This window comes from Dipodomys merriami, unplaced genomic scaffold, assembly GCF_024711535.1.
Source record: "Dipodomys merriami isolate MVZ:Mamm:240054 unplaced genomic scaffold, mDipMer1.0.p SCAF_13, whole genome shotgun sequence".
Lineage (NCBI taxonomy): Eukaryota > Metazoa > Chordata > Mammalia > Rodentia > Heteromyidae > Dipodomys > Dipodomys merriami.
The window spans coordinates 9161695-9181065 of NW_027202604.1; positions in this window are offsets into that span (position 1 = coordinate 9161695).

Genomic DNA, 19371 nt, shown 5'->3' on the forward strand with positions numbered 1-19371 from the left:
CTAGAGAGAGATGTCCTTGGAAGTTAAGAAAGAAACGAAATAGATGAGAGATTTTGACGTACAGAGATTGTATGGACTGGAGAGTAGGATTGAACTATTTGACTGAAGCCCTTATTGAATAGTTTAGATTTCCAAAGAAAGATTGGGTATGTGAGAAAGGAAGGAGAGAGCCCAGCAAGGGAAACGACCAAGTCACTCACTGGGTGAGCCCTGAGCTCCGTGTTCCTGGTTCTAGATTCTCTGAGAAGCATGGCACGGTGTAAGATGCTCTCTATTAGACTCTCTACAGCTGATGTTGCTTTCCAGTTAGTTCAACCTATTTCTCTGAACAGGTGTTCATCAAGCAATCTTCTGATTGTGAGTCTGAGTATAACTCTGTGGATAGCATGGAGTTGGAGAGTCGTGCAATCATATAGTCTGGCAAACATAACCTATTTCACTTTGATTGATCAACTAATGACTGATTTTATGATCATGAGTCAATCTGCAGCTCAGCCTAAGGTAATCTACTTCAAGGTGATAGAGTGAGCTGAAAGGCCTTGTCCATTCAGGAAACCACCTGCCTGTAGACTTACCTATTTACCTGCCATTCACAGATCTTATGAAGTTGCCAGCCAATCCTTTTACATAGCAAGTACCCTTACATACTTTTTGTGCATTTCTACCTATGCAGGACTACTTGAGCAGGAGCTAGTAGTTTGTTGTTGTTGTTGTTCCTGTAAATAACTAGATGGCAAATACATTAGACTCTGGTCCATCGGTCTCTATTTTAACTACTCAGCTCTGTAATGGCAGTGGGAGAGCAGCCAGGGATGACACATAAAAGAGCCTGTGGCTGTGTTCCAGCAGAAACTTAGAGATAGACGAAGAATGAATTTAGGGTGCTAGTAAAAATGGGAGCACCCCAAAACTGTCTTGGAAAGACTAGGTTAAAACAGTGATCATCATGGGGAGACAATGAAGAGTTAGCTGAATTTCTTTAATTAAAAAAGGAAGTCCATTTGTTTTTGAATTATAGATGGTAGAGATAAAGAGAGGTGAGCACCATCATAAATCTCTTTGGGAAGTAAGACTTCTAAAGCTGCTTGCCCAGCCCCTTTGCATATGTATGCTTTCAGGCAGCACAACATCTTGGTACCTCTTCTCCATCTGCATCGATCAGCCTTTGTACAGTCTAGCTTCAATACTAGTTACTTTTATATTTGTCATACTTAAAGAAGTATGCCCATACTCAATTTCTTCAAAGATAAACTGGGACCAGATATGTAATTTATAGTCATTGAGGACAAAGTATGTGTGTGCCATTCTCCTACCATGATACCTGGTATGGCCTCTTGTGTACTGACTGCTTATAGATTTCCAGGGAAGGAATGACTTTAATTTGAGGTTTCTAATCTGTTCATGTTTAAACTTTAGCTTCCGCACATTTTTGTTCAGGTGAATAGCCATCTGTCTTTTCTCTTTTGATCAGAGAGTTTTCAGCTTTTGAACTAAAAGCTTCCTTTCCTGTAGATTTTGTTGGGTCCCTGCCTATCTGTCTCTGAAACTTGAAGAGATTTCAGGAATGGTGCCAAAGGCCTTGGGTTATTTGAATACATGGTACAAGAAGAGCCTGCCTGGGATTCCCCTTTCTTGTAGTTTCATTTTGAGTGGAATATATAATGTTAGAAAGATAATTTACAGAAAATATACTTAAAAAGGAAGAGATGAGGGTGTTCACTTACAAAACAGGAATGATACTTGTATTGGCAAAATGTGCAGTTATTAATAAATCCGTTTAACTCCACACGAGGGCTAGAGCACTATAGTGATAGAACAATATGAACCTATGTTTATGTTGCCTGTTTCTTATAAATTGAATGTATGTAGGTGAATAACATAGAAAATACACTGCCTTACTGACTGGCTTATACACCAGGGCACAGACTGTGTGTGTTTTTCAAATAATCACTCAAACATTTATCTGGCCTGATATATATGTGTATGTTTGTGTGCATGCATGTGTGTGTATGTACTCACACATATATTATATCTAAATATATGTATGTATCTATATATGAAAAAATGTAGGGAAGGAGGAAAAAGGGAAAGAGGGAAAGAAGAAAACAGAGATAGAGAGAAACAGAGAGATTCTATCTATTATAATCTGAGGCAAAATTCTTCTCTAGGAAATTTGTTTTTGTTGTAAGATCTTCAACTAATTAGAGAAAGTCCACACATATAATTGAGGATAATCTCCTTTACTTAAAGTAACTTGATTGCAAATGTTAATCACATTCGGGAAATACTTTCTTTGCAACATCTACATTGGTGTTTGACCAAACAACTGGGCATCGTACTCAGGCCAGGTTGACATAAAATTAGCCATCATACCAGATTAGAAAAAAAAAAAAGCAACACATCTAGAGATGGCTAATTTAGGTCAGCTGTATTTCCAAATCGCCAAGACTTCTGAGGATTTTCACTCTGGAAAGAATTTATCTAGTTTCCAATCTGTAGCTTGGGAAGCAGTGAAAAGGAACATTGGGCCTTAATCCATACCCCTTATTAAGCAGTTGTTGCTTCTGTTGCCAGAAAGAAAACTTTCTCACTGACTTGTGCTTCTCCACAGTATAGAAGCCCATGAGCCGTACAAGTTGCTTGGTTGATCTATACTTGGATATTAGGATTACAGCTCTTCTATATCACACTCATTGACTGGACCATTTCCCCAAGGCATGACTTCTATGCTTAGGGATTCTATGTAGATGCTGTAGGAAACTCCCTGAATCCCTCATCTCGGGCATTATGGTGGCCATCAGTACAACTGTGAATATTTATCAATAGTTCTTTTGCAAGCCTCAGTTGTTCTGAAGCCAGTCAATTCCAGAGATTCTTAGAAATTCAACCTTTGCAGAATAGGAAGGCTACCTCTTCTTCCCCTCCCCTCCTCACCTTTTAAACCAGTGAATATACTTCTTTTCTCGTTCTGAGCTAGTGCCTTCCTAGTTCCAAACAAGTTTTACATGTTACTGAAAAAGCATTTGTTACATCTGGACATGAAATAACTCCCAAACTTATACTTGTCCCAACAAAGGCTATTTTTGTAGTTAGGGAAGAGCGAAAGATCTCCTTCCAGCTAATACTATCTGGGCATAAAATTTGGCTGACATTTTCTCCTTACCAAAGCTTAAATTTCACATTACCAGGAAATTCACAATGTGCAGACATCCGTAGGAAGGGTCATAATAGGAATGTATAGGAGAGAATATACAGCAGATCCAGTTCTGAATCTCAGAACAATAAGCCTGGTCAGAAAAGCTGATGTTTCCATGTCCTCTCATTAGGCATTTTACTACCCCAACTCTCATTGTGGAGCTGTATATATAAATAATATATACAGGGATTTCATGCTCCTAAATGGCCCCAGCAAAATCTATAAATTTGATTCACCTCAGTTAATGGAGTCTCTTTCCCTAGCCAGACTGTTCTGTGTGTGGCATGAATTTGAAGTTTGTTGAATTTCTTGGGCCTCATGAAAGAGCCATGACATTTCCAGCTTAGGTAGTTTGTCCTGCTGTCCTTGCCTACATTTTCTTTGTAGCCTAGTTAAAACCTGGACACCTGGGAGCTTAAATTATCCCTGTAGGATATTAGTATATTAGCTACCTATAAAAATGAAATTTATATGAGGCATCTGTTTACATTGAGCAGCTCATAAAACTGGGAGAAAATTCAAAGGAAAGGGCTTTCAAATGAAGGTTTCATAGCCAAGAGCAAAAGGCTCTTGAGAATGGCATCTAGATAACTAATTTCCATTTTAGATATTAAAAAGAATTTTTAATAGACAAAGGATCTCATTTCCCCTCCCCTTCAAGAGGCATTCTAAAATATACAAAGGATTTCAAGAATCCTACAACATTTACATTAGGAGTCTCAATGTTATTCATTTTATCATAATGGTTGCATCCAAAAGAAAATAAAAGGACAGAGTTGTTAGCATTTGTCTGTTGATATACAATTGAGAACTTTGTGAGCAGAAGAAACAATTAAAATTGTTATCTAAATATGAGAGATTCTATCCAGTGATTGAGTAAAAGCAATGGAAGATCTAAAGTTGCACACAGAGCTTGCTCCTAGCACATAAAATATGTGTTACAAGAAGTTATTTGAAAAGTTGATACTAATAATCAGATTTGTAGTCTAGTGTACTTCTAGCATTCTTTGGTTATACATGCAAGGCAAGTAAAAGTGCCCAACTTGATAGGAAAGGTGAAAAGGAGGAGAGAGGAACTGAATTTTCAGAAGTGTAGAATACAGAGCTGGGTGCTGGTGGCTCATGCCTGTAATCCTAGCTATTCAGGAGGCTGAGATCTGAGTATCACAGTTCAAAGCTAGCCTGGGCAGGAAAGTTCGTGAGATTCATCAAAAATAAAAAAATAAAAAAGAAAAAGAAGAAAGCAGAGCAGAGCAATCTAGGGGTTGTACTCCACATACTTACTGACACAGAGTCATGCTCAGAATAGTCACATCAAGAAGTCTTCATTTGACTATGCTTCTCTTAGCAAGTACCATCCAGTTCCTTTTCAGAAAATTTCCTTTTCAGAAAATTTCCTGGGGAAAAATATTTTCATTTTCTCAAATTTTCTCCTATAATTTTTTTTTGGTCAGTCATGGGGCTTGAACTCTGGGCTTGGGAGCTGTCCTTGCACTCTTCAGCTCAAGGCGAGCGCTCTACCACTTGAGCCACAGTGCCACTTCTGGTTTTCTGGTGATTTATTGGAGATAAGAGTTTCATGGACTTTCCTGCCCAGCCTGGCTTTGAACCACAATTCTCAGATCTCAGCCTCCTAAGTAGCTAGGATTACAGGTGTGAGCCACTGGTGCCCGGCCTCCTATTATTTTTTATACCCAGCACAATTAGGCTTTTTACCACCACCACCACCATCACCACCACCACCACCACCATTGTAGCCACCATCATGACAACCCACCAAAGTTCTCTTGTCTTCATGTTACCAAGTCAAGTCTCAGACCTTATCCTACATGACATAGCAGCAGCCTCTCTAGTCACCAATTGCTACCCTCTTTTAGGGATACTGTCTTCACTTGGTTCTCAGGTTTGTTCCCTTAGATTTTCTTTTATGTCACTGGTCTCTTCCTTTTTTTTTTTAGCTCTAGTCCCTCTTGATCTCATCCATTATCATGGCTCAGATCTTTCAAAAATGCTCATCACTCCTGAATTGAAATATCCAACTCAGACATCTCCTTTGAGTTTTAACACAGATACAACTGCCTACTGGATATCTTAATTTGAAATTTTAATAACAATCTGAAACATGTGATGCCTAAACTAAATTCCTGAGCTCTCCATCCTGAAACTTATTCAACCCACAATCTCTAAGCTAATGGAAATTTAATTTGCTCATTTTCGAATCCCAAAGCCTAGGGCTCTCCATGGACGCCTCTCCTTCTTTCACAGTTGATAATCAGTTCATTCAGAAATTTTGTAAGTTTTACTCATACCTCTTTAAAATGATCACTGTGTTTTCCTTCCCACCTTTATTCTCCTCATTGTTTTCTGTGTTATGTCTCCACCAATGAGATGTCTCAACACAGCAGCCAATAGACCCTTTCAAAACCACGGATCAAATGTTGTCATCGCCTTGTTTTAAATAGGAAGAAGGGCTTTCATTTCCTTCAAACTCAACGTTCTCACAATGGGCTGCAAGACCTTACTCAGTCCCGTTGCCACTGACCCTCTAATAAATCTGCTACCAATTTTTCCATTGCTTATTTCATTACAACTGAAGTAATTTTCTTGCTCTTAGGGCCTTTGCTTCACTGTGCCTCAAGCCTGCAATTCTCTCCATTTCCTATTATCACTTGACTGAGTTATTGGCCCTCTTCAAGCTATTGCTCAAATCCTACCTCATGGCTCTACCGCAATCATCACATTTAACCATGCAACATGCTCTCCCTCCCTCCACCTTCCCAAACCTGGAAAACTCTCAACCTTCTCTCTCATAGCATTCATCACCTTTTAGCATGCCACATAACTTATTTAGTTGTTGTCTGTCTTCTGCTACCACAACCAGAACCAGAGATCCCTACCTATTTTATTCACTGATATATTCCCAAGTTGTTGGACAGTAGCTGTTAAAAAACATTTTGTAGCTGGGCACTGGTGGCTCACGCCTGTAATCCTAGCTACTCAGGAGACTGAGATCTGAGGATCATGGCTCAAAGCCAGTCCGGGAAGAAAAGTCTGTGAGACTCTTATCTCCAATAAACCTAGAAAACCAGAAATTGTGCCGTGGCTCAAGTGTTAGAATGCTCGCCTTGAGCTGAAGGTCGCAGGGACAGTGCCCAAGCCTAGAGTTCAAAGCCCCATGACCAACAAAAAATAATAATAAAGTAAAATTTAAAAAATTGTGAACACAAAAATCCCACAACTAAATAAATATTTTCACCTAAAAATGCAAAGAAATACCAATGGATAGAAGCTTCTGTTTTCTTTTTACAGAAGAAGGAACTGCAGCTCAGTTTAAGGATAAAAAAAAATGTCAGCTGGGTATTATGGCTCATCCCTGAAATCCTAGCTACCCAGTAGGCTGAGATCTGAAGATTGTGGTTTGAAGGCAGACTGGGCAGACAAACCTGAGAGACTCTTATCTCTAATTAACTAGCAAAAGATGTAAGCAGAGCTGAGGCTCAAGCGATAGAAGGCCAGACATGAGTGAAAAAGTCAAGTGAGAGAGTCCCTGAGTTCAAGCCATGTTACTGGCATGTGCGCGTGGGCGCGCGCACACACACACATACACACACAGAAAGAGAGAGAGAGAGAGAGAGAGAGAGAGAGAGAGAGAGAGAGAGAGAGAGAGAGACTCAAGAATGTTCATAGAGCTAGGAAGTGTGCAGACTTATTTATCTTATTTAAGCCAAATGGGCTTATTGATCTCTAAGGTCTTGACTTTTATTCAAGCTTCATGTTAATGCCAGTGATTTCTATCCTTCAGTGTTTTATTAAACAAAACCCCAAAAAGATTTTCTTTTGCTTACTAGAAAAAAAATTCTTCCTATATTTGGTCTAAAGGATAGTAGGTAAGGATAAAGAAGACAATTATTTAGTTTGATATCTTTTCTAGAATGTTATTATGGCATCTCAGTTAATTCCCTAAATAATTCTTCAGATTATTCTTCAGACCCAAATTTCAAATACTCAAAAACTTAACTAAGTTAACTAGTGCTACTCTATTAATTGCATAGTGTTTTGAGCATAGGATTTTGACTTCAGCTCTTCATAATGGATCAGCCATATGATCCTTTAAAATTTAATTGTGGAACAGGATACTTGAATTTCCAGGAATGAAAACTGTGAAGCTTTCTTCCTAAGACTTCTGTGAATGAGGCAGAGAAAGAAGTGATCACTGGCTTGAGAGTGCACATATGTTCGATCACAACAAAAGCAAGCAAAGTTATTTTGGAACATGTTATTTGAGAACTAAAATTCCATTTTGCAGGCTACTCAGGACAGTCACAAATTTTTCTAAAATATAAACTATAGCAGAGTTTTCTTCCGGAAAGAAGCAAGCATGGAACTTGGACTTTCTATCTCTTTCAACTATTTTTAATGAAGGTACTATAAAAGATGGGAAGGAAAGACTAGCCCTTATGTAGACTCAGGTAAAAAACAACAACAAACAACCCAAACCCCCAAACCATGTGACTGTGGATTTGCTTCACATTTGCATTGTGCCAGCCTTTTTCTCTCCCTCTGACCCTCACCTTTCTCAGCTCCACAGCTCGACATTGAGGTAGCTGTCCTGACATTCCTCACCTGTGCTGTCATCTCTGAATTTATGTAGCACATGTTGGTATCAGCCCCAGTGATCTTCTCTTTGTCTTTCTTGCTTTTGCACTCTTTACTCACTCACTTCCTGACAAAATAAAACTAATTTTCATTCTGAAACTGTACTTAACCCTGTTCACTATTGCCAGTAATTCAAACCCAGTAATTCCCCAGACTGCTTAAATTCAAGGAACTTTATTAAATTTTCAGGTTACTATAATGATTTTCTTTGAGAAATATAAAAGAAGCACACTCACCGTGGTTTTCTCTTTTTGCATTTGGAACTGGTACTTGATAGTAACTTTACCCATCTCTGCAAACTTCTCATCTCTCCACAGATCTAGCTATGATAATCACAACTCTCCCTTTTGTTCCTGGCAGTGAACTCATCAACCCCAAGTCCCATCTGTTGTGAAGGCCCAGAAATGGTCACTTTGCTGAATAGGAAAGATAGAAGTTTTTAATAGAATTGAGCTAAAAGTTATGTTTGAAAATTTGTTCTGTCTTTGTTATGCCCATCACAGTTATAAACTTAACCAAGTGAAACTCAAGTTGTATGAGGATAGTTCCACATTATATATTTGGACAAACCATCGGCTATGGACATGTAGTTATGCAAAATACACTGTCACTATAAGCAGGCTACCTGAATAAGTTAAATGTTTGTTCTCATTTTATGTTAATACTGTGTCTTGGGGCTGGGAAGGTGGCTCAGTGGTAGAGTGCTTGCCTTGCATGCATGAGGCCGTGGGTTTGATTTCTCCACAGCACATAAGCAGAAAAAGCCAGAAGTGACACTGTGGCTCAAGTGGTAGAGTGCTAGCCTTGAGCTGAAGAGCTGAGGGACAGCGTCCAAGCCCAGAGTTCAAGCCCCACGACTGGCAAAAAACAAAACAAAACAACACACACACACACACACACATACACACACACACACACACACATACACACACACACACACACACACACACACTGTGTCTAGATTAGTTACATTTTTAACAATCACATTCACAATTGCTCTATAATTAAAAAAGAAAGGAAAAAGAGAAAGATAGAAGAGGAGAAGGAATGAAGTCAGAGAGAAAAAGAGAGGAAGAAAGGAAGAAAGGAAGGAAGGAAAGAAGGAAGGAAAGGAAGGATGGAAGGAAGGAGGAAGAGAGGAAGGATAGAAGGAAGGAAGGGAGGGAGGAAAGAAGGAACAAAGAAATGAAGGAAGGAAAGATTGGACAAAGAAAGAAAAGATGGGAGAGAGAGAAAAAAGAAACAAGAAAGAAATAAACAAAGAAAGAAAGAGGACTTCTTAGGAATAAATTCAGTCAATGAAAGGAAACATCACTATAGTGAAGTTTACAAAGAAATGAAATCAGACACATAAATAGAAAGGACTTCATGAACTGGGAAAACTATTAATCATAAAATGGCCAGGCAGAGTAGTTCAAGCCTGTAATTCTAAAAATTTGAAACACATGAGATTGGAGAATCACAGTTTGAGGCCTTTTTTTTTTGTTTTTGTTGTTGTTTTTGGCTGTCCTGGGGCTTGAACTTGGTCTGGGCCCTGTCTCTGAGCCTCTTCATGCTCAAGGCTAGTGCCCTACCACTTGAGCCACAGCACCATTTCCAGCTCTTTCTGAGTAGTGTATTGGACCTAAGAGTCTCACACACTTTTCTGCCCAGGCTGGCATCCAACAACAATACTCAGATCATTGCCTCCTGAGTAGCTAGGATTACAGGTGTGAGCGACAGGTGCCTGGCTAGTTTGAGGACATTTAGAGCATAAAGTTCATGAGTCTCTTTTCAATAAACCAATGGAAAAGCATGGTGGTGAATGACTGTCATTCAAGCCATACAGGGAAGCATAGCTAGGATTGTGGTCCAGGCTGGCATGTCCATAAAGTGAGACCCTATATCAAAAATAACCACCACACTAAGAACTGGGGACATAGCTCAAATGGTAGAGTCCCTGTCTAACAACCGCAAGGCCCTGAGTCCCAGCTGTGTGTGTGTGTGTGTGTGTGTGTGTGTGTGTGTGTGTGCGCGCGCGTGCGTGTGTGCATGTGTGTGTGTGTGTGTATATAGTTAAAACATTAATGCTGTCAATAGTGATTTACAGATTCAGTCCAATGCCCATCAAAATATCAGTGGCATTCTTTGCAGACATTGAAAAACAACCCTGAAATTCATATGGAAGTGCAAAAGACTCAAAATAGCTAAACCAACTTTGAGCAAAAAGAGCAAGGCAGAAGGCATTGTAATATCTGATTTTAAGACTTACTTAAGAAACTTAGCAACCAAAACCTCCTGACATTGGCATAGAAACAGACACACAGGCTAGTGAAGTACAATAGAGATTCTTAGAAACAAACCCATGTATCGATAGAGAACCGCTTCTCTAAATAGCCACCCAAACTGTATATTGGAGAAAGGACAGCCTCTTAAAATTGGATATCCACATGCAGAAGACTGAAACTTTACCTGTAGCTCCACTCTGTACAAAAATTAACTAAAATAGAGTTAATAAATACCTATCTTCTTCTAATGGAAGCATTAGAAGAAAATATAGGGAAAATAATGAATTTTTTGGATGTAAACCCAAAGTACAGGAAACAAAAACAAAAATAGTCTAATGGGATTTTATCTGACTAAAAAGCTTTTGCAAAGCAAAGGAAATAATCCATAGAGTGAGGAGACCAACTACATTCCAGGAGAAACTATTTGCCAATGATTCACCTGACAAAGATTATTATCTAAAATTTAAAGATCTAAAACACTAACAAAACCCCAACCACTATGATCAATGCAGACAAATCATTTAAATAGACATTTCTCAGAAGAAAGCATTCAAATGGTCATCAAAAACATAAAAATGTCCAATACCATTGGCTTTTGGGGCAATGGAAATCGACTACAATGAGATATTTTCTCACCCCAGTTAGAGTTGTTATTAACCAAGTAATAAATAGTAGCAAGGATTCAGAGAAAAAAAGAACTTATACACTAGTGGTAGGAAGATACTTTAATATAGCCATTATGGAAAACAGTTTGCAGGTTTCTTAAAAAAAAAAAAACTAAAAGTAGAGCTGCAATATAATTCAGGTTTTCCACATCTGGATAACTATTCAAAGGGAATGAAATCAGCATAGAAGGAGATATCTTCGTGTCCATGTCTGATATAGTGCTGTTAACAATGGCTAAGATATAGATATATATAATTAGATTTAGATATAGATATATATAATTAGATTTCCACTGGTGAATGAATGCTATATAGTCTGATGAAATATTATTTAGCCATAAAGATGAATAAAAATACTGTCATCTGCTGAAATATGGACAATTTAGAAAACACTATCAAGTGAAATAAGCCAGACACAGAAAGAAAAGTACCATATGTAGCTGAAATGTAGAAGCTTTAATCAAAGTTAAAAGATGGGTCTGGCAGAGTGGCTCAAGTGGTAGTGCATTTGCCTAGCAAGCACAAGTGCAAACCCTAGTATCACCAAACAAACAAATAAAGAAGCAAGTAAGCAAGTGGACAAGCATGTAAAAACAAAAAGAAAAGAGGAAAGAACCAATGTGAATGTGAATGTGAAGAGTGATCATGGAGTTTGAGGAGAGTGGGAGAGAGTAGAATGGATAAAGGGATGCTGGATTTGATCAAGGCAAACCATGAATTCAGAAAATGTCACAATGAACTCCATTAACCTTTACACTTAAGTCATGGTAATCAAAAACAAAATAAATCCAGGTGCTGAGATTCATGTCTGCAATTCTTAGCTACTCAGGAGATTGAGAAGTAGAAGGTGGTTGTTCAAAGCCAACCCACTGAGAAAAAACTCCCTGAGATACCATTTCCAAAATAACCATCAAAAAAAGAGTCAGGCTGCAAGGATGAATCAAGTAGTAGAGCACTAGATCTGAGTGACCAAGCAAAGTGAGTATGAGTCTCCTGAGTTCAAGCCCTGGATACTAAGATAAAAAAGTATTAGGTATAAACAAATGAATAAGTAAAATACTAAAACTTCAGTAGAACTAAAAATTTCATCACTTAACCACATAAAGAGTACAAAATTAATAGTAAATCCCAACTTAAAATATGTGTAGAATTTTAATGCTGTTAGGCTACAAAAACATTGAGAATGAAAATAAACACAGGACTAATGATTAAGATAACTATTAGGTACATCACATTCTGTAATTTAAAAAATAATTCCACATAATTACTTGATTGTGAAGAAAATTTGACATGTTGCATTAGATCCTTCTTTTCGTCAATGAAGAAATGAAAACTGAATGAGATTAAATAGCAAACTTAAGGTCATACAGATATAAGCAGAAAAGATAGTCTCAAATATGTTCTTGGCTCAAAATTTAATGCTATTACTACTGTACAAAATTGGCATTTTAGGGACCAAAATGCAACTAGAATTTGGATAAGTAATTATGCTCATATATTGAAATAATTTCATATATAGTCAGAATGAAGTATTGTGATAAACATTATTATAAGGATTATGTGGAATGTTATTACTCAAAAGCCAGAAAATCAAAACAAATATGAACATTATTCTTTTGAAAATACTGACTTCCAGAGTTGAACAATTTTCTTTCTAAAAATTATACTAAATTGTATGAAACAATACAGAAAGGTCATTGTTTATTATTTATTTATTTATTTATTTTATTTCCAGAGACTGGAGAAAAGAAGTAATCTTGTTCCTTTGGCCTTTGTAGGAAGGAGAGAAAGAAATCACATTTTCCCCATGGCTAGCAAAACTGCTGAAAATGGATGAGTCGCCAATTTTGATAAGATCCATGACTGGTATCGTAATTTGCAGTGATTCATCTGTGAGTTTTTTTCCTCCTTCCAAAATGAGGTCTGAAACAAAACTAAAGCCTTAGGAAAAAAGATAACAACTGGCATTTTTATCTCTTTTGTGTGTTCATGTGTGTATGAAATGGAACTCATGATAGATTTAGAATAACATTTGATTCTGGCACAGTAAGCGATCTTAAAGATATCTGGTCCACCCCCTCACTGCCCTTCCCCCATAGCTCATGAGGAAGAACAGGCTCACCTCTGGACTGGTCCTTTTGTGAACACCTGGTAAATCTAGGACCAAACTCCAATACCCATTCTGTAACATTAATTGTTCTTGAAAGACAATATTCCTTTCATGGCTTATTTCTTCATTAAAAAAATTGTGGATGAATCGGCACCTGTGACTCACACTTGTAATCCTAGCTACTCAGGAGGCTGAGATCTGAGGCTTACAGTTTGAAGCCCACTGGGGCAGACTCTTATCTCCAATTAACCACCAGAAATCTGGGGGTGGTTGTGTGGCCCAAAGTGGTAGATGCCTTGCCTTGAGTGAAAAACCTCAGAGACAGACCCCGAGTTCAAGCCCCACGACCATCATCATCATCATCATCATCATCATCATCATCATCAAATATATATGGATGAATAAGAGCTGCTTTCCTTTACCCTTCACCATATGCTAGGTCTATTGCTTACAACATGACTCATCTGTACTGTAACTGGTGGTAAGTAGCTTGACATTATACCACAGTTCCAAACATTCTAAATTGTATCATGCCATTATACTTCGTGATTTCTTTTTCTTGTACTCACATTTCTTAGTAGAACTAAAACACAGATGTCCCCACATGAACCTATGATCCCAAGACATTTAATTCTGGGCCATGGGAGTTTATTAGAAATATCTAAGTTTCTCCTTTAAAAAAAATTTTTGTAGTCAGCCGGATGCCAGTGGTGCATGCCTGTAATCCTAGCTACTCAGGAGGCTGAGGTCTGAGGATCACAGTTCAAAGCAAGCTTGGGCAGCAAACTCCGTGAGACTCTTATCTCCAATACACCACTCAGGAAACCGGAAGTGGTGCTGTGGCTTAAGTGGTAGAGCATTAGCCTTGAGCTGAAGAGCTGAGGGACAGCCTTTAGGCCCAGAGTTCAAGCCCAACGACCGACCAAAACAAAATAAAATTTTAGTCAAAGTAAGGTCTGGGTCCAGGTAGGGGATGTTACTGGTGGGCAGAATACTTACTTAACCTGTACAAGGTCTTTGGGTTGATCTCCCGAACTGCATAACAATAAAGGGAAAGAAAATTAGTTCAGAATCCCTGTGAAATCTTTCTGAAAGGAATCCCAAAAGCTGAAAAGAGAAAACAGGTAGTATAATGCATGCTGTGTCATGTTACCTTTTGGATTTAGCCCAGGATCTAGAGAACTTGCTAAGGAATTATTGCTAGAGCAAAACTTTTCAGAAACTCTTAAAGGTGTTCAAAACTCTGAAAGGGGTTCACTAGCTCAATTCAAATGCATTTCTGAGCCAAACATTATCTGTTTTCATCCTATTTGGATCTATCATTTTAGTGGGAGGCTAATCTCAATATATGCTGAAAAATCGTAGATACTTCAGACTTAGGTGTGCATCTGTCAGTTACTTGTTTTCTGCCCGGCATCACAATTTCCATCATCACAATAAGAAAAGATAAAAAGAAAGTGATCAGCAAAATACATACATACACACACACACACACACACACACACACACACACACACACACACATATTCTCCTATTTGGTTTGTGACTTTTTAGAATGAAAATTCTTTGTAATTAGACATCATGCCTCTCTCGGCATTTCATTCTTCACCAAGAAACCTTTGGATTCTTGGCAATAATATAAGCATCTATATTCTTGGCAGTGATGCTAATAATTATGTCTATATAACTTTGCAACAAAGCTAATTCCCAGCTCCAAGTTCCTATTGGTTCAAGTTTGTGAACTCATGTTTGAAACTATTAATATTTATCTTGATTGGCTCAGTCAAGTTTTGAAAATCTTTTCTTCTGGCCCATGTGGAAAGGATTAGGGAAATTTTATCAATGCTTATTCATAACTACCATATGGGGTGCTAAATTATTATAAGAAATTGAACTGATTATGGACAGTGAATATTAATTTGCTGCCGAAAATCTCTTCGTTTTTGGATCTTAGTGTTACCTTGTAAAGCATCTTTTCTTTCAGTGAGGGGCTGATGAGTTGGTGAACTATAAAAGCAGAGAAAATGGGGATTGATGAGTGGGCTGCTCCCTTGCCAAAAGATATAAGAGAAATTTTCAAGTGTAAAATATAGGCTCATAAAGAAAACTCAGGCGGCTTATGTTGACCTGCTCATAGTCATAATCAGCATTTAGCCATAGTTTCAGCCAGCACTTCCAGAAATCATAGATACGTAGTATGCACACACATGGATTGATCAATAGATGATAGACAGAGCTAAAATAATCGCATAAAAAGTAGGTTGTTTTTCAATGTCAAGGATGAGAGGAAACATCACAATTGTGAACACACTGCGTTTCTTTGCCTTTCCAAGATCTGAGCAAAGGCTGGGACTTCAAACTGTGTGTCACAGAACCAGCCAGGTTTTAGTGGAGGTCTTGGCATGGAAGAAATAGCAGACCTGGGAATGGTAATTGAGAGGTACTTAATAAAGGAACTCTTTTACCAAGATATGCACAGGATAGGGGCACTATTAGGGGCACTACTCAGAAGTAAATTAGCTGTAGGCCAACAATGCCAGAGAGATGTTGCCATCCTTACATCTTAAGGTGTGAGAAGGATTTGTGGAACAGAGAGAGAGAGACAGAGACAGCGAGACAAAGAGACAGAGAGAATGAGAACCTGTGGCTGTGTCTCCAAGAGAGGGAAACTATAGGTTTTCAAAGAGTGATGCAAAATTGGGTGTACTTCAACCTCCCTTCTAGTCTCTCAGTGATGCCTCCTGTTGGTCAAAATGAACAGAAGGACAAAGACACGATAGCCAATTGATAAGTCTGTACAGATAAGCCTTCTTGGACAGAGCAGAGAAGACAATGCTCAAAAGCAGATTGGAAGACTAAGCTAATATGTCCTCACCAGCTCACAGCTGCTATAAATGAAATAAGTGGTGAGTTTCAATAGAATAATTTGACAAATTAGATTCCTCCAAATTCTAACCAAATATGAGACAGTGAGGTTCTATCTTCGATACGAAGATAAAGGAAACTGGACCAGCTAATTTCAAAAGTGTTCAAAGACCCCTCCTTTTTCAGGTAGTATTTTCTCAGGTTCAGATAATGACCTCTTCTCTTTCAGGTAATAAATGCCCAGGTCAAGACAGTGCTGGTTGTTGTGGTACATGCTTGGAATCCTAGTACTTGGGAGGTTGAGGCAGTAGGATTGGGAGACTAAGACCACCCTGTCTCAAAAAATAAAAGTGAGCTGGGTGTTGCTGACTGAAGCCTGCAATCCTAGCTAGTCAGGAGGCTGAGATCTGAGGATCACAGTTCAAAGCCCATGAGACTCTTATTTGTAATTAACCACAAAAAAAGGTATAAGTGGAGCCATGGCTCAAGTGGTAGAGCGCTAGCAGCCGGGGGGGGGGGGGAAACCAGGGACTATGCCCAGGCCCCAATTTCAAGCTCTAGGACCAGCATAAAAACAAACAAACAAATAAAATTAAGAATACTTTAAGAATGCTAGGCTTGTAGATGGGAGAGTGATTTCATTTACATTTTGAATTATATGTTCCATTATTTTTGGAAGCAGATTCTGAATTTTATGATAATAAAATTCCACTTATGCCCATACTTTCACCTTCACTGATATTCTTATTTCTAAATTGATCATATATACCCTGTATAGGGCATAACATTCCATATATGCCCATACAGAGTATATAAGGTAAAATTTAAGTTTAAAAATGTTTAATACTATGAATAGTCAATATTGTTAGTGAGCCTTACAAAGATAAGCAAAGCTAAACAATGAATAAAATAGTTATAAGATCAATGAACAGTTTTAACTTCTCTGATATAAAACTCAAATACTACAGATAAAAATAGTTATGTGATATATGGTTTGTAATTATTATTATTATTATTATTTTGGGTCCGGTCGTGGGACCTGAACTCTGGGCCTGGGTAATGTCCCTCAGCTCTTCAGCTCAATCTAGTGCTCTACCACTTGAGCCACAGTGCCACTTCCAGCTTTTTTTCTTTTTGCTTATGTGGTGCTAGGGAATCAAATCCAGGGCCTCATGCATGCAAGGCAAGTGCTCTACCACTGAGCTACTTTCCCAGCCCCTGGATTGTAATTATTAAAGCTGATTTGAAAATGTGATATGAACACTGTTCAAAAACCAGAATTATCAGTGCTGGGTGCCAGTGGCTCATGTCTGTTATCCTATCTACTCAGGAGACTGAGATCTGAAGTTCATGGTTCAAAACTAGCTCATATAGAAAAATCTCTGAAGCTCTTATTTCTAATTAACCACAGATATTAAGATATTAGTCTTAGCTTCTGCCTCAGTAGTCTCTCCAATGATGTTCTTTTAGATGTTTAAATACTAACTTACTATCACAGAGCTGAGGAGACACACAAAGTACTTTCAGTCTTAAACAAGATCCAGTAAATGAACATAAATGACATCAGCACACCTGGCCCCTTCTGCACTAAGTTCTTACTCTACCATTCTCATCCCACATCCCACTCCAAACCTTTTATTTTGTGGTACAGCATTAGGCTGAGAGAGTCAATAAGTAGAGGGATTTTTTTTTTATTTCAATACTGTGAGGCTCAAGTTACTGAAAAGTAAGTGTGTCAAAAGGAAGTTTCATGGTTAACTTGTACATATTGCTAATATCCACTTTTTTCTGATATTTGATTGCTTTCTGAAATGCATGGTTTAAGGTATCTTTAATCTTTGCTCAAATCTGGTCTTTTTGGTGAAGCTTTGCCCTGAAAAAAAAAACAAAAAAATATTAAACTCCATGTCCACTATATTTCTTTTTTAATAAGTTTTTATTGTAAAAATACTGTACAGAGGGGTTACAGTTATATGAGCAAGGTAATGAGTGCATTTCCTATCAAGCATTGTTGCCTCCTCCTTTGTTTTCCCCCTACCATCCCTTCCCTCCCATCTCCACAACTACTCTTCCCTCCCCCTCCCTAAATTGTAAGGTTCGTTTTTCAACATGGTGTCTTATACATCTTATTATTACAATGGGTCAATCTGTTTCCCTATTTAAGCATTTTGTTTTTTTCCCTTCCCCTCCCAAAATTAGAGAAGTGTATATACAAGATGCAAGGCACCAACATCAAATACAGTGAAAACAGGGAACAGGGGTTACACTGTGGGGGAGGAACATACAAAGAAACAAAAAAAAATCACATGGTACATTATAAATACGTTAGAAACAATAGCAAGAAAGAAAAAAACCATGTGTACCCACCATTTCCTGTTTTATTTACATTCATGGAGTTTGGAGTCAGCTGAAATTCTTTGTCTTCCTTATTTACTTCACTGTTTGCCTTCCTAATTAAGAAGTTCCATGAGGACAGGTTGTTTCATGCATACCTGTATTCACAGGGCACATAGCAGGCATTCAATTAATTGAATAAACATACAAATGGAGTTGGATACTAAGTATTATGCACATTTAAATGACTCTAATGACACATTCAGGAAATCTGAAAACTACCCATAAGACAGCTGTCTTTGTGGCCACATTTAGATTTGTCAGAACCAGAAACCCCAGATTCTGGTTGGAAACTTTAATTATTTTGGAAATTAAAAAAAATTAGCAATACCTTAGCATGACTATTGCAGTTGGACAGCTTGATAAAGGAAGAATTTTCCATCGTATATTGAATATATGAAAAGTTTTTACATTTCATTTTAATTTTCTGAATTTCAAAGGCTGTACAAGAGGGTTAAACATTAACACGATCATCTGACTGTCCAGGGCTTCTGAATGTGAGTTATCACTTGCATCATCGTCCCTCATCCTGTCTGTTCCCACTTCCCACCCTTATTCATTTCCCATTTCTTGTTTCCTTTACCAGCAATGTACATTTTTGTCCCCCATTCCCTTTTTTAACTCCAAAAACTTACTTTAATGTGTGCTAAACCTCAGGAATTCCAAAGTACTTAAGTGAACAAATAAACATATATACACACAAATGAATACATAGATAACAGGAGTACACTGTATTCAGAGACAGGGTAATGTATATTCTCATGGACTTTGCTTTCTTTCCTGGGTTTGTGCCCATTTCTGAAAGGTGAACTTTGTTCACCTTTTTAAGTGAAACATCTCTTAGGCTTAGAAAGTTACCTTTATGGTCTCCTGTGAGAATCCCCTCCATCAGCCTGTTGAATACCTTATAGTAAACAATGAGAATTTATTCAAATTCACACACTTTCTGATCCATATTCTTTCCCCTTTCTTTTCTCATCCCTAGCTAGAACATCAGGACAATGTCAAAAAACAAGCAGTGATATTCCATGTCCTTTTCTCTTTCCCCAATCATAGAGAGAAGTTTATAGTAGCTTACAATTAAGTCAAATGTTTCCTGTATGTTCTTTGTATATATCCTTATCTGGTTTAAAAAATAAAAATAAATTAATATCTAATCATGGTTGCTAAAAATGAATTTTCTCAATATAAATGAGTGTTAATATCACCAAAGTTTTC